Raw genomic sequence first — 22,878 nt, 5'->3', positions numbered from 1 at the left:
TGAGACAGGTGCACCTCCCGATTTCATTGAACTAAGCTAGATGCACAATTTCTAACGCAGCCTTCATCACAATAGACAGTTCATTTCTCGAAAGCTTGTCGTAAAAAAAGGAAACAAAGAACGAAAACGTATAGCTGACAATCTTCTGAAGATGCAGATTCATCTTTGGGGAAATGGACATTTTATGTATGCAGATGCTTTTCAAGCGCTGGTTTTAGAACGTCGCTGTGCTTCCAGCATCCTTTTCAGCCTTCTAAACTGGCTACCGAGGTGCCGATCACATTGTAAAGCGGTTGAGAGGCCGGAGCTGCTCAAACCGCTCTTGCCGTTTCCCATCAATCAAAAGCACTATGTTGTTTCTTTGTATGGAAAGCTTTTCAAGTCTGGCATCGACACGCACCTTTCCTGAAACGTCCAAAAGGTGAATGCTTCGCAAAGAAATCCAGTCTACCTTCAGGGGGCATGATGTTGAAATCGGAATGAGCCCTGGGTGGGCTTGAAGCAGCAGCTGTTCAGTTAACAGCTGCACAGAAACGCACCCCGCTCTCTTTGTATCATTCGCAAGTTTGTGGTTAAAGAGTAAAAAAGGCTGGAATTCTTCTGCCAGCCGGCAGGATTTCTTCTGCACTCACCCAGAAAAGCCAAGAATTGTATTTCATCTTTCGCAAGCTGTATTTTCCAGGAGGAGAATGAATACTTGCATTAAACTGAATCAAGCCGACAGAGACGCACAGCCGTTGTTTTTCTCCATGGGAAGTTTTTCGTTAAGGAAAAACACCGTTGTCATTTTCTTGCCAGCCGGCGGTATTTCTTGTGCAGCGATGAGCCAGATTTGTATTTCGTATTTCGCAAGTTGTGTGAATTTCTTGAAGTTGAAAGTGAATTCGCTCCAGAAAAGAAATGTCGCTTGAAAGCCGAGGCTGTTTGTTAAACCGCAGGACCTGAGCTTGCGTTCTGTTTCTCATGGCGTTCGCAAAGGCGATTCCTGCCTTTAAAACTGCTGTGTCTGCGACTGAAAGTGGCGTGTGTCGCAGCTTCTAAAGTCTTGTTGACGCTCCTCGATGTTGCTTTCTCTCTGCCTAAGGAAGTTCGATTGTCGCGTCGGAACGGGGAGACCTAATCCTTCCAGCTTTAAGCCACCCTTCAGTCTTCTGAAGGGTGTCCGAGTGCTAGCATGTCATTTGGCTTTTTTTGGGGGGAAGCGGAGAGCGACATTGAAAAAGGTTACCGCCGCCGCCTCGCCCTCCGTGTTAAATGATTGCAAGCCGGCGGCGGCGGCGCTCCCTGTAGTCGTGGCCGAGCGGTTAAGGCGATGGGCTAGAAAGCCATTGGGGTCTCCCCGCGTCGGCTCGAATCCTGCCGACTACGGCGCCCTTCTCCTGTCGCTTCGGCCTGCCCAGAAAAAGGCGGAGTGCCGTTTCTCTCTTCCTGCTTCTTGTACAAACGCTAAATCGCTTGGACCTGCTGCCTTGGAAGTAATGTCTTCAACATCCACCAGTGACATTTCACAGCTGGAAGCACACTGCCACGCTTTTGGCATTGGCATGTCTTGCGCCCTACTTCCAGCCTTTGAAGACCTAAGTATTCAAACTGAAAGAACCGGCTGAATGAGTGTTTGCAGTGCACCAGGAGGAGCAGGGACCATAGCATTGGAGGGGTGAGGATGGCGCAGATGGAAACGTTTTCATGCGCTCCTCTGGGAGGAATGAAAAGAAAAGACGAAACCGGAAACAGTAGTAGCCGCAAGAGGAAGTGTCTTCAAGCGCCAAGCAAGCGCTCCTCGTTAGTATAGTGGTGCGTATCCCCGCCTGTCACGTGGGAGACCAGGGATGGATTGCTTGACGGCGAGCCAGGTTGCTTTTCTCCCATCAGATTCCAACCGCTAATGCTAACGCAGTGTGTGGGAGCTTACATGCTTTTCCTTTCCCGTCTTTTTCGGACGACTATTCCAAAGGGGTAACCTGAAGGAATAGGGGCCTGAAGACACGAGGCATTCTTAAACCAGCACTGGGCTGCACGGTCTTCTGTTGTGATCAGGTTATATTCGAGTCAAAAAGCCAGAGCATCCGCTTCCATCCTATGGAGCACGAGCTAAATCGGAAGAGGCAGGGGATACACCTACGCCTATCGGCGCACGTTCCCCACGGCAGGCTGCTTCACCCATTTGCACCCGACTGGAGACGGCACTGAGCAAGCTTTTTGTCAGGAGTGGGATTCGAACCCACGCCTCCAGGGGAGACTGCGACCTGAACGCAGCGCCTTAGACCGCTCGGCCATCCTGACGCGGGCCCCCTGTCCCGGGGCGGTCTGATGAGCCACCGCGATCCCACTACGCTCCTCGAGTATCGCACTGTTATTAATACTACAGTGTGACTCCAGCATTAAAATGTTTGGAAAATGTGTCGGCTTTTATAATCCAGTGTAGAGCAGCATGTGATGATTTGTGCTACAACACCAAGCGCTCAAAGTGACGTCTGCGTTTGTCGTTGAAACTTTCAACTCTTTCATCACTTATGTAGGAAATAAAAAGAGCAGTTGTGCGCCACACGCAGAGAGGCCGTCAGCAGAGTGGCGCAGCGGAAGCGTGCTGGGCCCATAACCCAGAGGTCGATGGATCGAAACCATCCTCTGCTACATGTGTCCTATGCACGATTCATAAGCGTGCCATTGGGTTAGCAAAGTGCCTTCAAATAGTCTGCATCTCCCTTTCTTTAAATTCTGTCCTGAGTTTCTCTCTCGTGTGTGTTTGTGCAAGCTTGACACTTGCGGGACTCTTTAATCTTCACCAATACGGAGATGACCAAATGTGTCTTCGGTTGTTCTGAGGTCTTTGATAGTTTCTTTGAAAGCTTCAACTGAACCTCGAAATCGAAGCAGTTATGTTTATATTGATTTCTCGCGTTAATCATTACGAACCAGGAACAGCCAGCACACTCGGTCGCATTAGTAATTATGTCACGTCTCTACTTAGCAGAGCATTCAAAGGCCCACTGGAAGTAGTAAAGCACTAAAACACTGCAAAACTGAACTCGGGAAAATCATACTGGGAGCTCTGAGCGATGTCTGCATCCAAGCCATCCAATACGGACTCTGAAACCTTGGAATATCAACCGTATGATGCGCTACCTTTTACCTGGAGCAAAACGATGGAATTAGAAGAATGCTTACCGCAGGATACAACTGTGCCGCTGTTATTTGGAGCACGGTTTTCACTTGCATGAAAACTACAGCAGAACGTAGAAGGATGATCACTGAGGAGTCCACGCGGGCATGCTGAGGAGATTGTAGGTCGTACATTTCAATGATTACTGACATTTGCGCTGCTGGAGGTACAGTAATCAACAAAGAACAGGGTGTGCTACTCTCGAATCCGGTCAGCACATGATGAAAAGCCAGGAAGTATACCTTGTCAAATTGCCGTCAACAGGGACAAGTTAACCACCAGCTCCACCGGCGCCCGGCTAGCTCAGTCGGTAGAGCATGAGACTCTTAATCTCAGGGTCGTGGGTTCGAGCCCCACGTTGGGCGGTGCCCGTCTCCTTATTAACAAAGTTTCCCGCTCATCCTTGAACCTCTTACACCTCGATGGTACCGAGCACTGCGTTTTAATGCACAGGTGTGATCAAACCGAGATGAAAAGGGCGTATCTAGCTCCTTGCCCGAGAGATAAATCAAAGGTTCCGCAGATAATCCCTTGGCTCCGGTCACCCGGACGCAGATAGGAGCTGCAGCCATCATAACTTGTATGAAAACTAAGAAGAGCTCCTGTCTATTTACAGTTTCATTTACTCTAGCGTTTCCTTAAACATTGCGTGTACGAAGGCTAAGAAATTGGAGAGCTATTCTAATACAATAACTATTAGGAATCTTTTCGGCATAACAGTTTCACTGTGATTTTGCAGGTAACACGTACGTTGGGAAAACATTTTGAACGCGATCAATAACCGCACTGGAAAAATGTGGGAAAGAAAGGGCGAAAAGCGACTCTTCAACATGTGGAAATATCTTCCTGAGCGGAGCCCTCTTCTCGAAGCTCAACACTCTGCAAGAGTCACTTCTCCCAACTTGCGCCCGCAGGTTTCCGTAGTGTGCCTGCAAAGAGCCATCCGCTTGAGACAGGTGCACCTCCCGATTTCATTGAACTAAGCTAGATGCACAATTTCTAACGCAGCCTTCATCACAATAGACAGTTCATTTCTCGAAAGCTTGTCGTAAAAAAAGGAAACAAAGAACGAAAACGTATAGCTGACAATCTTCTGAAGATGCAGATTCATCTTTGGGGAAATGGACATTTTATGTATGCAGATGCTTTTCAAGCGCTGGTTTTAGAACGTCGCTGTGCTTCCAGCATCCTTTTCAGCCTTCTAAACTGGCTACCGAGGTGCCGATCACATTGTAAAGCGGTTGAGAGGCCGGAGCTGCTCAAACCGCTCTTGCCGTTTCCCATCAATCAAAAGCACTATGTTGTTTCTTTGTATGGAAAGCTTTTCAAGTCTGGCATCGACACGCACCTTTCCTGAAACGTCCAAAAGGTGAATGCTTCGCAAAGAAATCCAGTCTACCTTCAGGGGGCATGATGTTGAAATCGGAATGAGCCCTGGGTGGGCTTGAAGCAGCAGCTGTTCAGTTAACAACTGCACAGAAACGCACCCCGCTCTCTTTGTATCATTCGCAAGTTTGTGGTTAAAGAGTAAAAAAGGCTGGAATTCTTCTGCCAGCCGGCAGGATTTCTTCTGCACTCACCCAGAAAAGCCAAGAATTGTATTTCATCTTTCGCAAGCTGTATTTTCCAGGAGGAGAATGAATACTTGCATTAAACTGAATCAAGCCGACAGAGACGCACAGCCGTTGTTTTTCTCCATGGGAAGTTTTTCGTTAAGGAAAAACACCGTTGTCATTTTCTTGCCAGCCGGCGGTATTTCTTGTGCAGCGATGAGCCAGATTTGTATTTCGTATTTCGCAAGTTGTGTGAATTTCTTGAAGTTGAAAGTGAATTCGCTCCAGAAAAGAAATGTCGCTTGAAAGCCGAGGCTGTTTGTTAAACCGCAGGACCTGAGCTTGCGTTCTGTTTCTCATGGCGTTCGCAAAGGCGATTCCTGCCTTTAAAACTGCTGTGTCTGCGACTGAAAGTGGCGTGTGTCGCAGCTTCTAAAGTCTTGTTGACGCTCCTCGATGTTGCTTTCTCTCTGCCTAAGGAAGTTCGATTGTCGCGTCGGAACGGGGAGACCTAATCCTTCCAGCTTTAAGCCACCCTTCAGTCTTCTGAAGGGTGTCCGAGTGCTAGCATGTCATTTGGCTTTTTTTGGGGGGAAGCGGAGAGCGACATTGAAAAAGGTTACCGCCGCCGCCTCGCCCTCCGTGTTAAATGATTGCAAGCCGGCGGCGGCGGCGCTCCCTGTAGTCGTGGCCGAGCGGTTAAGGCGATGGGCTAGAAAGCCATTGGGGTCTCCCCGCGTTGGCTCGAATCCTGCCGACTACGGCGCCCTTCTCCTGTCGCTTCGGCCTGCCCAGAAAAAGGCGGAGTGCCGTTTCTCTCTTCCTGCTTCTTGTACAAACGCTAAATCGCTTGGACCTGCTGCCTTGGAAGTAATGTCTTCAACATCCACCAGTGACATTTCACAGCTGGAAGCACACTGCCACGCTTTTGGCATTGGCATGTCTTGCGCCCTACTTCCAGCCTTTGAAGACCTAAGTATTCAAACTGAAAGAACCGGCTGAATGAGTGTTTGCAGTGCACCAGGAGGAGCAGGGACCATAGCATTGGAGGGGTGAGGATGGCGCAGATGGAAACGTTTTCATGCGCTCCTCTGGGAGGAATGAAAAGAAAAGACGAAACCGGAAACAGTAGTAGCCGCAAGAGGAAGTGTCTTCAAGCGCCAAGCAAGCGCTCCTCGTTAGTATAGTGGTGCGTATCCCCGCCTGTCACGTGGGAGACCAGGGATGGATTGCTTGACGGCGAGCCAGGTTGCTTTTCTCCCATCAGATTCCAACCGCTAATGCTAACGCAGTGTGTGGGAGCTTACATGCTTTTCCTTTCCCGTCTTTTTCGGACGACTATTCCAAAGGGGTAACCTGAAGGAATAGGGGCCTGAAGACACGAGGCATTCTTAAACCAGCACTGGGCTGCACGGTCTTCTGTTGTGATCAGGTTATATTCGAGTCAAAAAGCCAGAGCATCCGCTTCCATCCTATGGAGCACGAGCTAAATCGGAAGAGGCAGGGGATACACCTACGCCTATCGGCGCACGTTCCCCGCGGCAGGCTGCTTCACCCATTTGCACCCGACTGGAGACGGCACTGAGCAAGCTTTTTGTCAGGAGTGGGATTCGAACCCACGCCTCCAGGGGAGACTGCGACCTGAACGCAGCGCCTTAGACCGCTCGGCCATCCTGACGCGGGCCCCCTGTCCCGGGGCGGTCTGATGAGCCACCGCGATCCCACTACGCTCCTCGAGTATCGCACTGTTATTAATACTACAGTGTGACTCCAGCATTAAAATGTTTGGAAAATGTGTCGGCTTTTATAATCCAGTGTAGAGCAGCATGTGATGATTTGTGCTACAACACCAAGCGCTCAAAGTGACGTCTGCGTTTGTCGTTGAAACTTTCAACTCTTTCATCACTTATGTAGGAAATAAAAAGAGCAGTTGTGCGCCACACGCAGAGAGGCCGTCAGCAGAGTGGCGCAGCGGAAGCGTGCTGGGCCCATAACCCAGAGGTCGATGGATCGAAACCATCCTCTGCTACATGTGTCCTATGCACGATTCATAAGCGTGCCATTGGGTTAGCAAAGTGCCTTCAAATAGTCTGCATCTCCCTTTCTTTAAATTCTGTCCTGAGTTTCTCTCTCGTGTGTGTTTGTGCAAGCTTGACACTTGCGGGACTCTTTAATCTTCACCAATACGGAGATGACCAAATGTGTCTTCGGTTGTTCTGAGGTCTTTGATAGTTTCTTTGAAAGCTTCAACTGAACCTCGAAATCGAAGCAGTTATGTTTATATTGATTTCTCGCGTTAATCATTACGAACCAGGAACAGCCAGCACACTCGGTCGCATTAGTAATTATGTCACGTCTCTACTTAGCAGAGCATTCAAAGGCCCACTGGAAGTAGTAAAGCACTAAAACACTGCAAAACTGAACTCGGGAAAATCATACTGGGAGCTCTGAGCGATGTCTGCATCCAAGCCATCCAATACGGACTCTGAAACCTTGGAATATCAACCGTATGATGCGCTACCTTTTACCTGGAGCAAAACGATGGAATTAGAAGAATGCTTACCGCAGGATACAACTGTGCCGCTGTTATTTGGAGCACGGTTTTCACTTGCATGAAAACTACAGCAGAACGTAGAAGGATGATCACTGAGGAGTCCACGCGGGCATGCTGAGGAGATTGTAGGTCGTACATTTCAATGATTACTGACATTTGCGCTGCTGGAGGTACAGTAATCAACAAAGAACAGGGTGTGCTACTCTCGAATCCGGTCAGCACATGATGAAAAGCCAGGAAGTATACCTTGTCAAATTGCCGTCAACAGGGACAAGTTAACCACCAGCTCCACCGGCGCCCGGCTAGCTCAGTCGGTAGAGCATAAGACTCTTAATCTCAGGGTCGTGGGTTCGAGCCCCACGTTGGGCGGTGCCCGTCTCCTTATTAACAAAGTTTCCCGCTCATCCTTGAACCTCTTACACCTCGATGGTACCGAGCACTGCGTTTTAATGCACAGGTGTGATCAAACCGAGATGAAAAGGGCGTATCTAGCTCCTTGCCCGAGAGATAAATCAAAGGTTCCGCAGATAATCCCTTGGCTCCGGTCACCCGGACGCAGATAGGAGCTGCAGCCATCATAACTTGTATGAAAACTAAGAAGAGCTCCTGTCTATTTACAGTTTCATTTACTCTAGCGTTTCCTTAAACATTGCGTGTACGAAGGCTAAGAAATTGGAGAGCTATTCTAATACAATAACTATTAGGAATCTTTTCGGCATAACAGTTTCACTGTGATTTTGCAGGTAACACGTACGTTGGGAAAACATTTTGAACGCGATCAATAACCGCACTGGAAAAATGTGGGAAAGAAAGGGCGAAAAGCGACTCTTCAACATGTGGAAATATCTTCCTGAGCGGAGCCCTCTTCTCGAAGCTCAACACTCTGCAAGAGTCACTTCTCCCAACTTGCGCCCGCAGGTTTCCGTAGTGTGCCTGCAAAGAGCCATCCGCTTGAGACAGGTGCACCTCCCGATTTCATTGAACTAAGCTAGATGCACAATTTCTAACGCAGCCTTCATCACAATAGACAGTTCATTTCTCGAAAGCTTGTCGTAAAAAAAGGAAACAAAGAACGAAAACGTATAGCTGACAATCTTCTGAAGATGCAGATTCATCTTTGGGGAAATGGACATTTTATGTATGCAGATGCTTTTCAAGCGCTGGTTTTAGAACGTCGCTGTGCTTCCAGCATCCTTTTCAGCCTTCTAAACTGGCTACCGAGGTGCCGATCACATTGTAAAGCGGTTGAGAGGCCGGAGCTGCTCAAACCGCTCTTGCCGTTTCCCATCAATCAAAAGCACTATGTTGTTTCTTTGTATGGAAAGCTTTTCAAGTCTGGCATCGACACGCACCTTTCCTGAAACGTCCAAAAGGTGAATGCTTCGCAAAGAAATCCAGTCTACCTTCAGGGGGCATGATGTTGAAATCGGAATGAGCCCTGGGTGGGCTTGAAGCAGCAGCTGTTCAGTTAACAGCTGCACAGAAACGCACCCCGCTCTCTTTGTATCATTCGCAAGTTTGTGGTTAAAGAGTAAAAAAGGCTGGAATTCTTCTGCCAGCCGGCAGGATTTCTTCTGCACTCACCCAGAAAAGCCAAGAATTGTATTTCATCTTTCGCAAGCTGTATTTTCCAGGAGGAGAATGAATACTTGCATTAAACTGAATCAAGCCGACAGAGACGCACAGCCGTTGTTTTTCTCCATGGGAAGTTTTTCGTTAAGGAAAAACACCGTTGTCATTTTCTTGCCAGCCGGCGGTATTTCTTGTGCAGCGATGAGCCAGATTTGTATTTCGTATTTCGCAAGTTGTGTGAATTTCTTGAAGTTGAAAGTGAATTCGCTCCAGAAAAGAAATGTCGCTTGAAAGCCGAGGCTGTTTGTTAAACCGCAGGACCTGAGCTTGCGTTCTGTTTCTCATGGCGTTCGCAAAGGCGATTCCTGCCTTTAAAACTGCTGTGTCTGCGACTGAAAGTGGCGTGTGTCGCAGCTTCTAAAGTCTTGTTGACGCTCCTCGATGTTGCTTTCTCTCTGCCTAAGGAAGTTCGATTGTCGCGTCGGAACGGGGAGACCTAATCCTTCCAGCTTTAAGCCACCCTTCAGTCTTCTGAAGGGTGTCCGAGTGCTAGCATGTCATTTGGCTTTTTTTGGGGGGAAGCGGAGAGCGACATTGAAAAAGGTTACCGCCGCCGCCTCGCCCTCCGTGTTAAATGATTGCAAGCCGGCGGCGGCGGCGCTCCCTGTAGTCGTGGCCGAGCGGTTAAGGCGATGGGCTAGAAAGCCATTGGGGTCTCCCCGCGTCGGCTCGAATCCTGCCGACTACGGCGCCCTTCTCCTGTCGCTTCGGCCTGCCCAGAAAAAGGCGGAGTGCCGTTTCTCTCTTCCTGCTTCTTGTACAAACGCTAAATCGCTTGGACCTGCTGCCTTGGAAGTAATGTCTTCAACATCCACCAGTGACATTTCACAGCTGGAAGCACACTGCCACGCTTTTGGCATTGGCATGTCTTGCGCCCTACTTCCAGCCTTTGAAGACCTAAGTATTCAAACTGAAAGAACCGGCTGAATGAGTGTTTGCAGTGCACCAGGAGGAGCAGGGACCATAGCATTGGAGGGGTGAGGATGGCGCAGATGGAAACGTTTTCATGCGCTCCTCTGGGAGGAATGAAAAGAAAAGACGAAACCGGAAACAGTAGTAGCCGCAAGAGGAAGTGTCTTCAAGCGCCAAGCAAGCGCTCCTCGTTAGTATAGTGGTGCGTATCCCCGCCTGTCACGTGGGAGACCAGGGATGGATTGCTTGACGGCGAGCCAGGTTGCTTTTCTCCCATCAGATTCCAACCGCTAATGCTAACGCAGTGTGTGGGAGCTTACATGCTTTTCCTTTCCCGTCTTTTTCGGACGACTATTCCAAAGGGGTAACCTGAAGGAATAGGGGCCTGAAGACACGAGGCATTCTTAAACCAGCACTGGGCTGCACGGCCTTCTGTTGTGATCAGGTTATATTCGAGTCAAAAAGCCAGAGCATCCGCTTCCATCCTATGGAGCACGAGCTAAATCGGAAGAGGCAGGGGATACACCTACGCCTATCGGCGCACGTTCCCCGCGGCAGGCTGCTTCACCCATTTGCACCCGACTGGAGACGGCACTGAGCAAGCTTTTTGTCAGGAGTGGGATTCGAACCCACGCCTCCAGGGGAGACTGCGACCTGAACGCAGCGCCTTAGACCGCTCGGCCATCCTGACGCGGGCCCCCTGTCCCGGGGCGGTCTGATGAGCCACCGCGATCCCACTACGCTCCTCGAGTATCGCACTGTTATTAATACTACAGTGTGACTCCAGCATTAAAATGTTTGGAAAATGTGTCGGCTTTTATAATCCAGTGTAGAGCAGCATGTGATGATTTGTGCTACAACACCAAGCGCTCAAAGTGACGTCTGCGTTTGTCGTTGAAACTTTCAACTCTTTCATCACTTATGTAGGAAATAAAAAGAGCAGTTGTGCGCCACACGCAGAGCGGCTGTCAGCAGAGTGGCGCAGCGGAAGCGTGCTGGGCCCATAACCCAGAGGTCGATGGATCGAAACCATCCTCTGCTACGTGTGTCCTATGCACGATTCATAAGCGTGCCATTGGGTTAGCAAAGTGCCTTCAAATAGTCTGCATCTCCCTTTCTTTAAATTCTGTCCTGAGTTTCTCTCTCGTGTGTGTTTGTGCAAGCTTGACACTTGCGGGACTCTTTAATCTTCACCAATACGGAGATGACCAAATGTGTCTTCGGTTGTTCTGAGGTCTTTGATAGTTTCTTTGAAAGCTTCAACTGAACCTCGAAATCGAAGCAGTTATGTTTATATTGATTTCTCGCGTTAATCATTACGAACCAGGAACAGCCAGCACACTCGGTCGCATTAGTAATTATGTCACGTCTCTACTTAGCAGAGCATTCAAAGGCCCACTGGAAGTAGTAAAGCACTAAAACACTGCAAAACTGAACTCGGGAAAATCATACTGGGAGCTCTGAGCGATGTCTGCATCCAAGCCATCCAATACGGACTCTGAAACCTTGGAATATCAACCGTATGATGCGCTACCTTTTACCTGGAGCAAAACGATGGAATTAGAAGAATGCTTACCGCAGGATACAACTGTGCCGCTGTTATTTGGAGCACGGTTTTCACTTGCATGAAAACTACAGCAGAACGTAGAAGGATGATCACTGAGGAGTCCACGCGGGCATGCTGAGGAGATTGTAGGTCGTACATTTCAATGATTACTGACATTTGCGCTGCTGGAGGTACAGTAATCAACAAAGAACAGGGTGTGCTACTCTCGAATCCGGTCAGCACATGATGAAGAGCCAGGAAGTATACCTTGTCAAATTGCCGTCAACAGGGACAAGTTAACCACCAGCTCCACCGGCGCCCGGCTAGCTCAGTCGGTAGAGCATGAGACTCTTAATCTCAGGGTCGTGGGTTCGAGCCCCACGTTGGGCGGTGCCCGTCTCCTTATTAACAAAGTTTCCCGCTCATCCTTGAACCTCTTACACCTCGATGGTACCGAGCACTGCGTTTTAATGCACAGGTGTGATCAAACCGAGATGAAAAGGGCGTATCTAGCTCCTTGCCCGAGAGATAAATCAAAGGTTCCGCAGATAATCCCTTGGCTCCGGTCACCCGGACGCAGATAGGAGCTGCAGCCATCATAACTTGTATGAAAACTAAGAAGAGCTCCTGTCTATTTACAGTTTCATTTACTCTAGCGTTTCCTTAAACATTGCGTGTACGAAGGCTAAGAAATTGGAGAGCTATTCTAATACAATAACTATTAGGAATCTTTTCGGCATAACAGTTTCACTGTGATTTTGCAGGTAACACGTACGTTGGGAAAACATTTTGAACGCGATCAATAACCGCACTGGAAAAATGTGGGAAAGAAAGGGCGAAAAGCGACTCTTCAACATGTGGAAATATCTTCCTGAGCGGAGCCCTCTTCTCGAAGCTCAACACTCTGCAAGAGTCACTTCTCCCAACTTGCGCCCGCAGGTTTCCGTAGTGTGCCTGCAAAGAGCCATCCGCTTGAGACAGGTGCACCTCCCGATTTCATTGAACTAAGCTAGATGCACAATTTCTAACGCAGCCTTCATCACAATAGACAGTTCATTTCTCGAAAGCTTGTCGTAAAAAAAGGAAACAAAGAACGAAAACGTATAGCTGACAATCTTCTGAAGATGCAGATTCATCTTTGGGGAAATGGACATTTTATGTATGCAGATGCTTTTCAAGCGCTGGTTTTAGAACGTCGCTGTGCTTCCAGCATCCTTTTCAGCCTTCTAAACTGGCTACCGAGGTGCCGATCACATTGTAAAGCGGTTGAGAGGCCGGAGCTGCTCAAACCGCTCTTGCCGTTTCCCATCAATCAAAAGCACTATGTTGTTTCTTTGTATGGAAAGCTTTTCAAGTCTGGCATCGACACGCACCTTTCCTGAAACGTCCAAAAGGTGAATGCTTCGCAAAGAAATCCAGTCTACCTTCAGGGGGCATGATGTTGAAATCGGAATGAGCCCTGGGTGGGCTTGAAGCAGCAGCTGTTCAGTTAACAGCTGCACAGAAACGCACCCCGCTCTCTTTGTATCATTCGCAAGTTTGTGGTTAAAGAGTAAAAAAGGCTGAAATTCTTCTGCCAGCCGGCAGGATTTCTTCTGCACTCACCCAGAAAAGCCAAGAATTGTATTTCATCTTTCGCAAGCTGTATTTTCCAGGAGGAGAATGAATACTTGCATTAAACTGAATCAAGCCGACAGAGACGCACAGCCGTTGTTTTTCTCCATGGGAAGTTTTTCGTTAAGGAAAAACACCGTTGTCATTTTCTTGCCAGCCGGCGGTATTTCTTGTGCAGCGATGAGCCAGATTTGTATTTCGTATTTCGCAAGTTGTGTGAATTTCTTGAAGTTGAAAGTGAATTCGCTCCAGAAAAGAAATGTCGCTTGAAAGCCGAGGCTGTTTGTTAAACCGCAGGACCTGAGCTTGCGTTCTGTTTCTCATGGCGTTCGCAAAGGCGATTCCTGCCTTTAAAACTGCTGTGTCTGCGACTGAAAGTGGCGTGTGTCGCAGCTTCTAAAGTCTTGTTGACGCTCCTCGATGTTGCTTTCTCTCTGCCTAAGGAAGTTCGATTGTCGCGTCGGAACGGGGAGACCTAATCCTTCCAGCTTTAAGCCACCCTTCAGTCTTCTGAAGGGTGTCCGAGTGCTAGCATGTCATTTGGCTTTTTTTGGGGGGAAGCGGAGAGCGACATTGAAAAAGGTTACCGCCGCCGCCTCGCCCTCCGTGTTAAATGATTGCAAGCCGGCGGCGGCGGCGCTCCCTGTAGTCGTGGCCGAGCGGTTAAGGCGATGGGCTAGAAAGCCATTGGGGTCTCCCCGCGTCGGCTCGAATCCTGCCGACTACGGCGCCCTTCTCCTGTCGCTTCGGCCTGCCCAGAAAAAGGCGGAGTGCCGTTTCTCTCTTCCTGCTTCTTGTACAAACGCTAAATCGCTTGGACCTGCTGCCTTGGAAGTAATGTCTTCAACATCCACCAGTGACATTTCACAGCTGGAAGCACACTGCCACGCTTTTGGCATTGGCATGTCTTGCGCCCTACTTCCAGCCTTTGAAGACCTAAGTATTCAAACTGAAAGAACCGGCTGAATGAGTGTTTGCAGTGCACCAGGAGGAGCAGGGACCATAGCATTGGAGGGGTGAGGATGGCGCAGATGGAAACGTTTTCATGCGCTCCTCTGGGAGGAATGAAAAGAAAAGACGAAACCGGAAACAGTAGTAGCCGCAAGAGGAAGTGTCTTCAAGCGCCAAGCAAGCGCTCCTCGTTAGTATAGTGGTGCGTATCCCCGCCTGTCACGTGGGAGACCAGGGATGGATTGCTTGACGGCGAGCCAGGTTGCTTTTCTCCCATCAGATTCCAACCGCTAATGCTAACGCAGTGTGTGGGAGCTTACATGCTTTTCCTTTCCCGTCTTTTTCGGACGACTATTCCAAAGGGGTAACCTGAAGGAATAGGGGCCTGAAGACACGAGGCATTCTTAAACCAGCACTGGGCTGCACGGCCTTCTGTTGTGATCAGGTTATATTCGAGTCAAAAAGCCAGAGCATCCGCTTCCATCCTATGGAGCACGAGCTAAATCGGAAGAGGCAGGGGATACACCTACGCCTATCGGCGCACGTTCCCCGCGGCAGGCTGCTTCACCCATTTGCACCCGACTGGAGACGGCACTGAGCAAGCTTTTTGTCAGGAGTGGGATTCGAACCCACGCCTCCAGGGGAGACTGCGACCTGAACGCAGCGCCTTAGACCGCTCGGCCATCCTGACGCGGGCCCCCTGTCCCGGGGCGGTCTGATGAGCCACCGCGATCCCACTACGCTCCTCGAGTATCGCACTGTTATTAATACTACAGTGTGACTCCAGCATTAAAATGTTTGGAAAATGTGTCGGCTTTTATAATCCAGTGTAGAGCAGCATGTGATGATTTGTGCTACAACACCAAGCGCTCAAAGTGACGTCTGCGTTTGTCGTTGAAACTTTCAACTCTTTCATCACTTATGTAGGAAATAAAAAGAGCAGTTGTGCGCCACACGCAGAGCGGCTGTCAGCAGAGTGGCGCAGCGGAAGCGTGCTGGGCCCATAACCCAGAGGTTGATGGATCGAAACCATCCTCTGCTACGTGTGTCCTATGCACGATTCATAAGCGTGCCATTGGGTTAGCAAAGTGCCTTCAAATAGTCTGCATCTCCCTTTCTTTAAATTCTGTCCTGAGTTTCTCTCTCGTGTGTGTTTGTGCAAGCTTGACACTTGCGGGACTCTTTAATCTTCACCAATACGGAGATGACCAAATGTGTCTTCGGTTGTTCTGAGGTCTTTGATAGTTTCTTTGAAAGCTTCAACTGAACCTCGAAAACGAAGCAGTTATGTTTATATTGATTTCTCGCGTTAATCATTACGAACCAGGAACAGCCAGCACACTCGGTCGCATTAGTAATTATGTCACGTCTCTACTTAGCAGAGCATTCAAAGGCCCACTGGAAGTAGTAAAGCACTAAAACACTGCAAAACTGAACTCGGGAAAATCATACTGGGAGCTCTGAGCGATGTCTGCATCCAAGCCATCCAATACGGACTCTGAAACCTTGGAATATCAACCGTATGATGCGCTACCTTTTACCTGGAGCAAAACGATGGAATTAGAAGAATGCTTACCGCAGGATACAACTGTGCCGCTGTTATTTGGAGCACGGTTTTCACTTGCATGAAAACTACAGCAGAACGTAGAAGGATGATCACTGAGGAGTCCACGCGGGCATGCTGAGGAGATTGTAGGTCGTACATTTCAATGATTACTGACATTTGCGCTGCTGGAGGTACAGTAATCAACAAAGAACAGGGTGTGCTACTCTCGAATCCGGTCAGCACATGATGAAGAGCCAGGAAGTATACCTTGTCAAATTGCCGTCAACAGGGACAAGTTAACCACCAGCTCCACCGGCGCCCGGCTAGCTCAGTCGGTAGAGCATGAGACTCTTAATCTCAGGGTCGTGGGTTCGAGCCCCACGTTGGGCGGTGCCCGTCTCCTTATTAACAAAGTTTCCCGCTCATCCTTGAACCTCTTACACCTCGATGGTACCGAGCACTGCGTTTTAATGCACAGGTGTGATCAAACCGAGATGAAAAGGGCGTATCTAGCTCCTTGCCCGAGAGATAAATCAAAGGTTCCGCAGATAATCCCTTGGCTCCGGTCACCCGGACGCAGATAGGAGCTGCAGCCATCATAACTTGTATGAAAACTAAGAAGAGCTCCTGTCTATTTACAGTTTCATTTACTCTAGCGTTTCCTTAAACATTGCGTGTACGAAGGCTAAGAAATTGGAGAGCTATTCTAATACAATAACTATTAGGAATCTTTTCGGCATAACAGTTTCACTGTGATTTTGCAGGTAACACGTACGTTGGGAAAACATTTTGAACGCGATCAATAACCGCACTGGAAAAATGTGGGAAAGAAAGGGCGAAAAGCGACTCTTCAACATGTGGAAATATCTTCCTGAGCGGAGCCCTCTTCTCGAAGCTCAACACTCTGCAAGAGTCACTTCTCCCAACTTGCGCCCGCAGGTTTCCGTAGTGTGCCTGCAAAGAGCCATCCGCTTGAGACAGGTGCACCTCCCGATTTCATTGAACTAAGCTAGATGCACAATTTCTAACGCAGCCTTCATCACAATAGACAGTTCATTTCTCGAAAGCTTGTCGTAAAAAAAGGAAACAAAGAACGAAAACGTATAGCTGACAATCTTCTGAAGATGCAGATTCATCTTTGGGGAAATGGACATTTTATGTATGCAGATGCTTTTCAAGCGCTGGTTTTAGAACGTCGCTGTGCTTCCAGCATCCTTTTCAGCCTTCTAAACTGGCTACCGAGGTGCCGATCACATTGTAAAGCGGTTGAGAGGCCGGAGCTGCTCAAACCGCTCTTGCCGTTTCCCATCAATCAAAAGCACTATGTTGTTTCTTTGTATGGAAAGCTTTTCAAGTCTGGCATCGACACGCACCTTTCCTGAAACGTCCAAAAGGTGAATGCTTCGCAAAGAAATCCAGTCTACCTTCAGGGGGCATGATGTTGAAATCGGAATGAGCCCTGGGTGGGCTTGAAGCAGCAGCTGTTCAGTTAACAGCTGCACAGAAACGCACCCCGCTCTCTTTGTATCATTCGCAAGTTTGTGGTTAAAGAGTAAAAAAGGCTGGAATTCTTCTGCCAGCCGGCAGGATTTCTTCTGCACTCACCCAGAAAAGCCAAGAATTGTATTTCATCTTTCGCAAGCTGTATTTTCCAGGAGGAGAATGAATACTTGCATTAAACTGAATCAAGCCGACAGAGACGCACAGCCGTTGTTTTTCTCCATGGGAAGTTTTTCGTTAAGGAAAAACACCGTTGTCATTTTCTTGCCAGCCGGCGGTATTTCTTGTGCAGCGATGAGCCAGATTTGTATTTCGTATTTCGCAAGTTGTGTGAATTTCTTGAAGTTGAAAGTGAATTCGCTCCAGAAAAGAAATGTCGCTTGAAAGCCGAGGCTGTTTGTTAAACCGCAGGACCTGAGCTTGCGTTCTGTTTCTCATGGCGTTCGCAAAGGCGATTCCTGCCTTTAAAACTGCTGTGTCTGCGACTGAAAGTGGCGTGTGTCGCAGCTTCTAAAGTCTTGTTGACGCTCCTCGATGTTGCTTTCTCTCTGCCTAAGGAAGTTCGATTGTCGCGTCGGAACGGGGAGACCTAATCCTTCCAGCTTTAAGCCACCCTTCAGTCTTCTGAAGGGTGTCCGAGTGCTAGCATGTCATTTGGCTTTTTTTGGGGGGAAGCGGAGAGCGACATTGAAAAAGGTTACCGCCGCCGCCTCGCCCTCCGTGTTAAATGATTGCAAGCCGGCGGCGGCGGCGCTCCCTGTAGTCGTGGCCGAGCGGTTAAGGCGATGGGCTAGAAAGCCATTGGGGTCTCCCCGCGTCGGCTCGAATCCTGCCGACTACGGCGCCCTTCTCCTGTCGCTTCGGCCTGCCCAGAAAAAGGCGGAGTGCCGTTTCTCTCTTCCTGCTTCTTGTACAAACGCTAAATCGCTTGGACCTGCTGCCTTGGAAGTAATGTCTTCAACATCCACCAGTGACATTTCACAGCTGGAAGCACACTGCCACGCTTTTGGCATTGGCATGTCTTGCGCCCTACTTCCAGCCTTTGAAGACCTAAGTATTCAAACTGAAAGAACCGGCTGAATGAGTGTTTGCAGTGCACCAGGAGGAGCAGGGACCATAGCATTGGAGGGGTGAGGATGGCGCAGATGGAAACGTTTTCATGCGCTCCTCTGGGAGGAATGAAAAGAAAAGACGAAACCGGAAACAGTAGTAGCCGCAAGAGGAAGTGTCTTCAAGCGCCAAGCAAGCGCTCCTCGTTAGTATAGTGGTGCGTATCCCCGCCTGTCACGTGGGAGACCAGGGATGGATTGCTTGACGGCGAGCCAGGTTGCTTTTCTCCCATCAGATTCCAACCGCTAATGCTAACGCAGTGTGTGGGAGCTTACATGCTTTTCCTTTCCCGTCTTTTTCGGACGACTATTCCAAAGGGGTAACCTGAAGGAATAGGGGCCTGAAGACACGAGGCATTCTTAAACCAGCACTGGGCTGCACGGCCTTCTGTTGTGATCAGGTTATATTCGAGTCAAAAAGCCAGAGCATCCGCTTCCATCCTATGGAGCACGAGCTAAATCGGAAGAGGCAGGGGATACACCTACGCCTATCGGCGCACGTTCCCCGCGGCAGGCTGCTTCACCCATTTGCACCCGACTGGAGACGGCACTGAGCAAGCTTTTTGTCAGGAGTGGGATTCGAACCCACGCCTCCAGGGGAGACTGCGACCTGAACGCAGCGCCTTAGACCGCTCGGCCATCCTGACGCGGGCCCCCTGTCCCGGGGCGGTCTGATGAGCCACCGCGATCCCACTACGCTCCTCGAGTATCGCACTGTTATTAATACTACAGTGTGACTCCAGCATTAAAATGTTTGGAAAATGTGTCGGCTTTTATAATCCAGTGTAGAGCAGCATGTGATGATTTGTGCTACAACACCAAGCGCTCAAAGTGACGTCTGCGTTTGTCGTTGAAACTTTCAACTCTTTCATCACTTATGTAGGAAATAAAAAGAGCAGTTGTGCGCCACACGCAGAGCGGCTGTCAGCAGAGTGGCGCAGCGGAAGCGTGCTGGGCCCATAACCCAGAGGTCGATGGATCGAAACCATCCTCTGCTACGTGTGTCCTATGCACGATTCATAAGCGTGCCATTGGGTTAGCAAAGTGCCTTCAAATAGTCTGCATCTCCCTTTCTTTAAATTCTGTCCTGAGTTTCTCTCTCGTGTGTGTTTGTGCAAGCTTGACACTTGCGGGACTCTTTAATCTTCACCAATACGGAGATGACCAAATGTGTCTTCGGTTGTTCTGAGGTCTTTGATAGTTTCTTTGAAAGCTTCAACTGAACCTCGAAATCGAAGCAGTTATGTTTATATTGATTTCTCGCGTTAATCATTACGAACCAGGAACAGCCAGCACACTCGGTCGCATTAGTAATTATGTCACGTCTCTACTTAGCAGAGCATTCAAAGGCCCACTGGAAGTAGTAAAGCACTAAAACACTGCAAAACTGAACTCGGGAAAATCATACTGGGAGCTCTGAGCGATGTCTGCATCCAAGCCATCCAATACGGACTCTGAAACCTTGGAATATCAACCGTATGATGCGCTACCTTTTACCTGGAGCAAAACGATGGAATTAGAAGAATGCTTACCGCAGGATACAACTGTGCCGCTGTTATTTGGAGCACGGTTTTCACTTGCATGAAAACTACAGCAGAACGTAGAAGGATGATCACTGAGGAGTCCACGCGGGCATGCTGAGGAGATTGTAGGTCGTACATTTCAATGATTACTGACATTTGCGCTGCTGGAGGTACAGTAATCAACAAAGAACAGGGTGTGCTACTCTCGAATCCGGTCAGCACATGATGAAGAGCCAGGAAGTATACCTTGTCAAATTGCCGTCAACAGGGACAAGTTAACCACCAGCTCCACCGGCGCCCGGCTAGCTCAGTCGGTAGAGCATGAGACTCTTAATCTCAGGGTCGTGGGTTCGAGCCCCACGTTGGGCGGTGCCCGTCTCCTTATTAACAAAGTTTCCCGCTCATCCTTGAACCTCTTACACCTCGATGGTACCGAGCACTGCGTTTTAATGCACAGGTGTGATCAAACCGAGATGAAAAGGGCGTATCTAGCTCCTTGCCCGAGAGATAAATCAAAGGTTCCGCAGATAATCCCTTGGCTCCGGTCACCCGGACGCAGATAGGAGCTGCAGCCATCATAACTTGTATGAAAACTAAGAAGAGCTCCTGTCTATTTACAGTTTCATTTACTCTAGCGTTTCCTTAAACATTGCGTGTACGAAGGCTAAGAAATTGGAGAGCTATTCTAATACAATAACTATTAGGAATCTTTTCGGCATAACAGTTTCACTGTGATTTTGCAGGTAACACGTACGTTGGGAAAACATTTTGAACGCGATCAATAACCGCACTGGAAAAATGTGGGAAAGAAAGGGCGAAAAGCGACTCTTCAACATGTGGAAATATCTTCCTGAGCGGAGCCCTCTTCTCGAAGCTCAACACTCTGCAAGAGTCACTTCTCCCAACTTGCGCCCGCAGGTTTCCGTAGTGTGCCTGCAAAGAGCCATCCGCTTGAGACAGGTGCACCTCCCGATTTCATTGAACTAAGCTAGATGCACAATTTCTAACGCAGCCTTCATCACAATAGACAGTTCATTTCTCGAAAGCTTGTCGTAAAAAAAGGAAACAAAGAACGAAAACGTATAGCTGACAATCTTCTGAAGATGCAGATTCATCTTTGGGGAAATGGACATTTTATGTATGCAGATGCTTTTCAAGCGCTGGTTTTAGAACGTCGCTGTGCTTCCAGCATCCTTTTCAGCCTTCTAAACTGGCTACCGAGGTGCCGATCACATTGTAAAGCGGTTGAGAGGCCGGAGCTGCTCAAACCGCTCTTGCCGTTTCCCATCAATCAAAAGCACTATGTTGTTTCTTTGTATGGAAAGCTTTTCAAGTCTGGCATCGACACGCACCTTTCCTGAAACGTCCAAAAGGTGAATGCTTCGCAAAGAAATCCAGTCTACCTTCAGGGGGCATGATGTTGAAATCGGAATGAGCCCTGGGTGGGCTTGAAGCAGCAGCTGTTCAGTTAACAGCTGCACAGAAACGCACCCCGCTCTCTTTGTATCATTCGCAAGTTTGTGGTTAAAGAGTAAAAAAGGCTGGAATTCTTCTGCCAGCCGGCAGGATTTCTTCTGCACTCACCCAGAAAAGCCAAGAATTGTATTTCATCTTTCGCAAGCTGTATTTTCCAGGAGGAGAATGAATACTTGCATTAAACTGAATCAAGCCGACAGAGACGCACAGCCGTTGTTTTTCTCCATGGGAAGTTTTTCGTTAAGGAAAAACACCGTTGTCATTTTCTTGCCAGCCGGCGGTATTTCTTGTGCAGCGATGAGCCAGATTTGTATTTCGTATTTCGCAAGTTGTGTGAATTTCTTGAAGTTGAAAGTGAATTCGCTCCAGAAAAGAAATGTCGCTTGAAAGCCGAGGCTGTTTGTTAAACCGCAGGACCTGAGCTTGCGTTCTGTTTCTCATGGCGTTCGCAAAGGCGATTCCTGCCTTTAAAACTGCTGTGTCTGCGACTGAAAGTGGCGTGTGTCGCAGCTTCTAAAGTCTTGTTGACGCTCCTCGATGTTGCTTTCTCTCTGCCTAAGGAAGTTCGATTGTCGCGTCGGAACGGGGAGACCTAATCCTTCCAGCTTTAAGCCACCCTTCAGTCTTCTGAAGGGTGTCCGAGTGCTAGCATGTCATTTGGCTTTTTTTGGGGGGAAGCGGAGAGCGACATTGAAAAAGGTTACCGCCGCCGCCTCGCCCTCCGTGTTAAATGATTGCAAGCCGGCGGCGGCGGCGCTCCCTGTAGTCGTGGCTGAGCGGTTAAGGCGATGGGCTAGAAAGCCATTGGGGTCTCCCCGCGTCGGCTCGAATCCTGCCGACTACGGCGCCCTTCTCCTGTCGCTTCGGCCTGCCCAGAAAAAGGCGGAGTGCCGTTTCTCTCTTCCTGCTTCTTGTACAAACGCTAAATCGCTTGGACCTGCTGCCTTGGAAGTAATGTCTTCAACATCCACCAGTGACATTTCACAGCTGGAAGCACACTGCCACGCTTTTGGCATTGGCATGTCTTGCGCCCTACTTCCAGCCTTTGAAGACCTAAGTATTCAAACTGAAAGAACCGGCTGAATGAGTGTTTGCAGTGCACCAGGAGGAGCAGGGACCATAGCATTGGAGGGGTGAGGATGGCGCAGATGGAAACGTTTTCATGCGCTCCTCTGGGAGGAATGAAAAGAAAAGACGAAACCGGAAACAGTAGTAGCCGCAAGAGGAAGTGTCTTCAAGCGCCAAGCAAGCGCTCCTCGTTAGTATAGTGGTGCGTATCCCCGCCTGTCACGTGGGAGACCAGGGATGGATTGCTTGACGGCGAGCCAGGTTGCTTTTCTCCCATCAGATTCCAACCGCTAATGCTAACGCAGTGTGTGGGAGCTTACATGCTTTTCCTTTCCCGTCTTTTTCGGACGACTATTCCAAAGGGGTAACCTGAAGGAATAGGGGCCTGAAGACACGAGGCATTCTTAAACCAGCACTGGGCTGCACGGCCTTCTGTTGTGATCAGGTTATATTCGAGTCAAAAAGCCAGAGCATCCGCTTCCATCCTATGGAGCACGAGCTAAATCGGAAGAGGCAGGGGATACACCTACGCCTATCGGCGCACGTTCCCCGCGGCAGGCTGCTTCACCCATTTGCACCCGACTGGAGACGGCACTGAGCAAGCTTTTTGTCAGGAGTGGGATTCGAACCCACGCCTCCAGGGGAGACTGCGACCTGAACGCAGCGCCTTAGACCGCTCGGCCATCCTGACGCGGGCCCCCTGTCCCGGGGCGGTCTGATGAGCCACCGCG

At 49.2% G+C, this 22,878-nt stretch overlaps 14 non-coding genes across 14 annotated transcripts; 8 read left to right on the top strand and 6 right to left on the bottom strand.

The window, feature by feature from the left end:
- Positions 1 to 2,200: 2,200 nt before the first annotated feature.
- Positions 2,201 to 2,283, bottom strand: trnal-cag (transfer RNA leucine (anticodon CAG)). Its single transcript has one exon. It is a non-coding gene; the product is annotated as a tRNA-Leu (tRNA).
- Positions 2,284 to 2,562: 279 nt separating this feature from the next.
- trnam-cau (transfer RNA methionine (anticodon CAU)) lies at positions 2,563 to 2,634 on the top strand. The gene has a single exon. It is a non-coding gene; the product is annotated as a tRNA-Met (tRNA).
- Positions 2,635 to 3,455: 821 nt separating this feature from the next.
- Positions 3,456 to 3,528, top strand: trnak-cuu (transfer RNA lysine (anticodon CUU)). Its single transcript has one exon. It is a non-coding gene; the product is annotated as a tRNA-Lys (tRNA).
- A 2,783-nt stretch (positions 3,529 to 6,311) lies between these two features.
- trnal-cag (transfer RNA leucine (anticodon CAG)) lies at positions 6,312 to 6,394 on the bottom strand. The gene has a single exon. It is a non-coding gene; the product is annotated as a tRNA-Leu (tRNA).
- A 279-nt stretch (positions 6,395 to 6,673) lies between these two features.
- On the top strand, positions 6,674 to 6,745 carry trnam-cau (transfer RNA methionine (anticodon CAU)). Its single transcript has one exon. It is a non-coding gene; the product is annotated as a tRNA-Met (tRNA).
- Positions 6,746 to 10,422: 3,677 nt separating this feature from the next.
- On the bottom strand, positions 10,423 to 10,505 carry trnal-cag (transfer RNA leucine (anticodon CAG)). Its single transcript has one exon. It is a non-coding gene; the product is annotated as a tRNA-Leu (tRNA).
- A 279-nt stretch (positions 10,506 to 10,784) lies between these two features.
- trnam-cau (transfer RNA methionine (anticodon CAU)) lies at positions 10,785 to 10,856 on the top strand. Its single transcript has one exon. It is a non-coding gene; the product is annotated as a tRNA-Met (tRNA).
- Positions 10,857 to 11,677: 821 nt separating this feature from the next.
- trnak-cuu (transfer RNA lysine (anticodon CUU)) lies at positions 11,678 to 11,750 on the top strand. The gene has a single exon. It is a non-coding gene; the product is annotated as a tRNA-Lys (tRNA).
- A 2,783-nt stretch (positions 11,751 to 14,533) lies between these two features.
- On the bottom strand, positions 14,534 to 14,616 carry trnal-cag (transfer RNA leucine (anticodon CAG)). Its single transcript has one exon. It is a non-coding gene; the product is annotated as a tRNA-Leu (tRNA).
- Positions 14,617 to 15,788: 1,172 nt separating this feature from the next.
- On the top strand, positions 15,789 to 15,861 carry trnak-cuu (transfer RNA lysine (anticodon CUU)). Its single transcript has one exon. It is a non-coding gene; the product is annotated as a tRNA-Lys (tRNA).
- Positions 15,862 to 18,644: 2,783 nt separating this feature from the next.
- trnal-cag (transfer RNA leucine (anticodon CAG)) lies at positions 18,645 to 18,727 on the bottom strand. The gene has a single exon. It is a non-coding gene; the product is annotated as a tRNA-Leu (tRNA).
- Positions 18,728 to 19,006: 279 nt separating this feature from the next.
- trnam-cau (transfer RNA methionine (anticodon CAU)) lies at positions 19,007 to 19,078 on the top strand. Its single transcript has one exon. It is a non-coding gene; the product is annotated as a tRNA-Met (tRNA).
- Positions 19,079 to 19,899: 821 nt separating this feature from the next.
- On the top strand, positions 19,900 to 19,972 carry trnak-cuu (transfer RNA lysine (anticodon CUU)). The gene has a single exon. It is a non-coding gene; the product is annotated as a tRNA-Lys (tRNA).
- Positions 19,973 to 22,755: 2,783 nt separating this feature from the next.
- On the bottom strand, positions 22,756 to 22,838 carry trnal-cag (transfer RNA leucine (anticodon CAG)). Its single transcript has one exon. It is a non-coding gene; the product is annotated as a tRNA-Leu (tRNA).
- Between the last annotated feature and the right edge of the window lie 40 nt (positions 22,839 to 22,878).

This window comes from Lepisosteus oculatus, unplaced genomic scaffold (genome assembly GCF_040954835.1).
Source record: "Lepisosteus oculatus isolate fLepOcu1 unplaced genomic scaffold, fLepOcu1.hap2 HAP2_SCAFFOLD_75, whole genome shotgun sequence".
Taxonomy (NCBI): Eukaryota; Metazoa; Chordata; class Actinopteri; order Semionotiformes; family Lepisosteidae; genus Lepisosteus; species Lepisosteus oculatus.
The sequence above is the reverse complement of the archived record's forward strand: the minus strand, read 5'-3'. Positions and strand labels throughout refer to the sequence as shown.